The sequence below is a fragment of the Mizuhopecten yessoensis genome, unplaced genomic scaffold (genome assembly GCF_002113885.1).
Source record: "Mizuhopecten yessoensis strain PY_sf001 unplaced genomic scaffold, ASM211388v2 scaffold5011, whole genome shotgun sequence".
NCBI lineage: Eukaryota > Metazoa > Mollusca > Bivalvia > Pectinida > Pectinidae > Mizuhopecten > Mizuhopecten yessoensis.
In genome coordinates this window covers 5,996-9,223 of record NW_018405835.1, presented here as the reverse complement: position 1 = coordinate 9,223, position 3,228 = coordinate 5,996, and the positions used below count along the sequence as shown (strand labels likewise).

General features: G+C 42.2%; 1 long non-coding RNA gene across 1 annotated transcript in view; it reads right to left on the bottom strand.

The window, feature by feature from the left end:
* Positions 1 to 1,025, bottom strand: part of LOC110450163 — a 46,676-nt gene extending 45,651 nt beyond the window's left edge. Inside the window, exon 1 of the long non-coding RNA XR_002462938.1 lies at positions 963 to 1,025. This is a non-coding gene — a long non-coding RNA (uncharacterized LOC110450163). The remainder of the gene's footprint in view (positions 1 to 962) is intronic.
* Between the last annotated feature and the right edge of the window lie 2,203 nt (positions 1,026 to 3,228).

The following is a 3,228-nucleotide window of genomic DNA, read 5'->3' as shown; positions in this document are numbered from 1 at the left end:
TGTAGGGGTGTACAGCAATCCTTGTATCACTGCTCCAGTATTCCACTGATTGTAGGGGTGTACAGCAATCCTTGTATCACTGCTCCAGTATTCCACTGATTGTAGGGTTGTACAGCAATCCTTGTATGTATGGGTGTACAGCAATCCTTGTATCACTGCTCCAGTATTCCACTGATTGTAGGGGTGTACAGCACTCCTTGTATCACTGCTCCATTATTCCACTGATTGTAGGGTTGAACAGCAATCCTTGTATGTAGGGGTGTACAGCAATCCTTTTATCACTGCTCCAGTATTCCACTTATTGTAGGGTTGTACAGCAATCCCTGTATCACTGCTCAATATTCCCCTGATTGTAGGGGTTTACAGCAATCCTTGTATCACTGCTCCAGGATTCCACTGATTGTAGAGGTGTACAGCAATCCTTGTATCATTGCTCCAGGATTCCACTGATTGTAGGGTTGTACAGCAATCCTTGTATCACTGCTCAATATTCCACTGATTGTAGGGGTTTACAGCAATCCTTGTATCACTGCTCCAGTATTCCACTGATTGTAGGATTGTACTTGTATCACTGCTCCAGTATTCCACTGATTGTAGGGCTGTACAGCAATCCTTGTATCACTGCTCCTGTATTCCACTGATTGTAGGGGTGTACAGCAATTCTTGTATCACTGCTCCAATATTCCACTGATTGTAGGGGTGCACAGCAATCCTTGTATCACTGCTCCAGTATTCCATTGATTGTAGGGCTGTACAGCAATCCTTGTATAACTGCTCCAATATTCCACTGATTGTAGGGGTGTACAGCACGGTACACATTATCACACTACATCAGGTACTGGCCCTCAATATCTACCTCACGGTATGCACATCATCACACTACATCAGGTACTGTCCCTCAATATCTACCTCATGGTACACATCCCCACACTATACATCAGGTACTGGCCTTCAATATCTACCTCACCGTACACATCCCCACACTACATCAGGTACTGTCCCTCAATATCAACCTCACTGTACACACCACACTACATCAGGCACTGTCCCGCAATATCTACCTCACGGCACACATCCCCACACTAAATCAGGTACTGGCCCCCAATATCTACCTCACGGTATTGCACATCATCACACTACAGCAGGTACTGTCCCTCAATATCGACCTCACGGGACACATCCCCACACTATACATCCGGCACTGGCCTACAATATCTACCTCACGGTATGCACATCCTCACACTACATCAGGCACTGTCCCTCAATATCCTCACGGTACACATACCCACACTACATCAGGTACTGTCCCTCAATATCTACCTCACTGTACACATCCCCACACTACATCAGGTGCTGCTCGGCTGACAAGAATCATGGGGTCGGCATCAGGGTTTCTCAACCACAGATTCCTGCAAATATTGACCCAGAATAAAGACAATGGTCAGGACAAAGTTCCTTATTGTTGGTTCAGAGTCCAAGTGTAACACAGTGTAATCCTTTTAATACAGTAATTACAATAACTTACTCTACATTATCTATTCAACAAGGAATTTGGTTTTGTGATTCCCTATATGTATATAATTGTCTCCTGTACTTACATCATCACCTGTTTACTCCTCATCCACAGTCACGTATCACAGTAAGTATTCCAATACCACACATGTATTAAACACAATTACATCGCAGTATATTCCAGAATGGTACCAATTTTGACATATTTCAACAAATTTTAAAACTCACAAATATCCAATACTAGGTAATACTGATAGACTTGTATATCAGTATCTCCATTACATAATATAGTTTTCTCCTATAATGTACCACCAATATAGGGAGTCTGGAGGTGTCACATCAGACCTGATTTATGATGTCTCCCCAGTAAAACCTGCCCACAGGGACTTGAGAACAGCAATACCTAGAACTGTGTTGAATGCCCGATTGTAGAGGTGTACAGCAATCCTTGTATCACCACTCCAATATTCCATTGATTGTAGGGATGTACAGCAATCCTTGTATCACTGCTCCAGTATTCCACTGATTGTAGGGATGTACAGCAATCCTTGTATCGCTGCTCCAGTATTCCACTGATTGTAGGAGTGGACAGCAATCCTTGTATCACTGCTCCTGTATTCCACTGATTGTAGGGGAGTACAGCAATCCTTGTATCACCACTCCAATATTCCATTGATTGTAGGGAGGTACAGCAATCCTTGTATCACTGCTCCTGTATTCCACTGATTGTAGGGGTGTACAGCAATCCTTGTATCACTGCTTCAGTATTCCACTGATTTTAGGGCTGTACAGCAATCCTTGTATCACTGCTCCAGTATTCCACTGATTGTAGGGGTGTACAGCAATCCTTGTATCACTGCTCCAGTATTCCACTCCCACAGAACATTTGTTGGCAAAAAACATGACATAATTTTGACACAACATGTACTCTTAACGCAGCATGCTAGCAGTAATGAATTCCCTTTGCGAGGTATCACCAGGGAGATACATATACCTGTACAGATCCAGGTTTATGACAGTGCCTGAGGAAGAAGAATCTAGATCAGTCTATGATGGAACCTGTGTAATTGTGGTATTGTTGAAACATTAGCGAGACCTCTGAGTCTCTCCCCAGTAATGTGTTCCTTCACCTACAGACAGACATATCTCACCGCTCCATAATGATGATCACTCCTGTCACATGCTAATAGATACACCTCAGTGTACTGGAGGGGTGCAGCATTGTCTGGGCAAGTCCCTCCGATTCAGTGGCTGTTAGGTCTCCCAGCTTGCCTCATCACTAGTGTCTCTTTTTTCTAAAGAATTCATCACTCAAGGTATCCACGTCTTGGCAGACGTCTGTGAGTCGATAGTAGGGGCTGATAATTCTGTATTTACCAGTTAATATTAGATAAAACTGCTATCTGATCTACCAATAACTCAAGTAAAAAGTAATCTCTTCGGGGGGGGGGGGGGGGGGGGAATTGTGTTTTCACAAATTTTCTTATGTAAGATCCAGTCAACACTCATCTTTATAAAGATTGTTTTGAAATATTTCAAGGCAAATTATATAAAAAGTACTCTCCAGAAAAAAGAAAATAACTACATTCTTCTTATAATTATAAAGGAAGACTGTTTAAAAGCAGTAAAGGCAATTAAGATAAAATACCTTGATTTTTTTTAATGAGAAACATTAAACCTTATAAAAGCAATGAATGGTTACCACCTATATGGGTA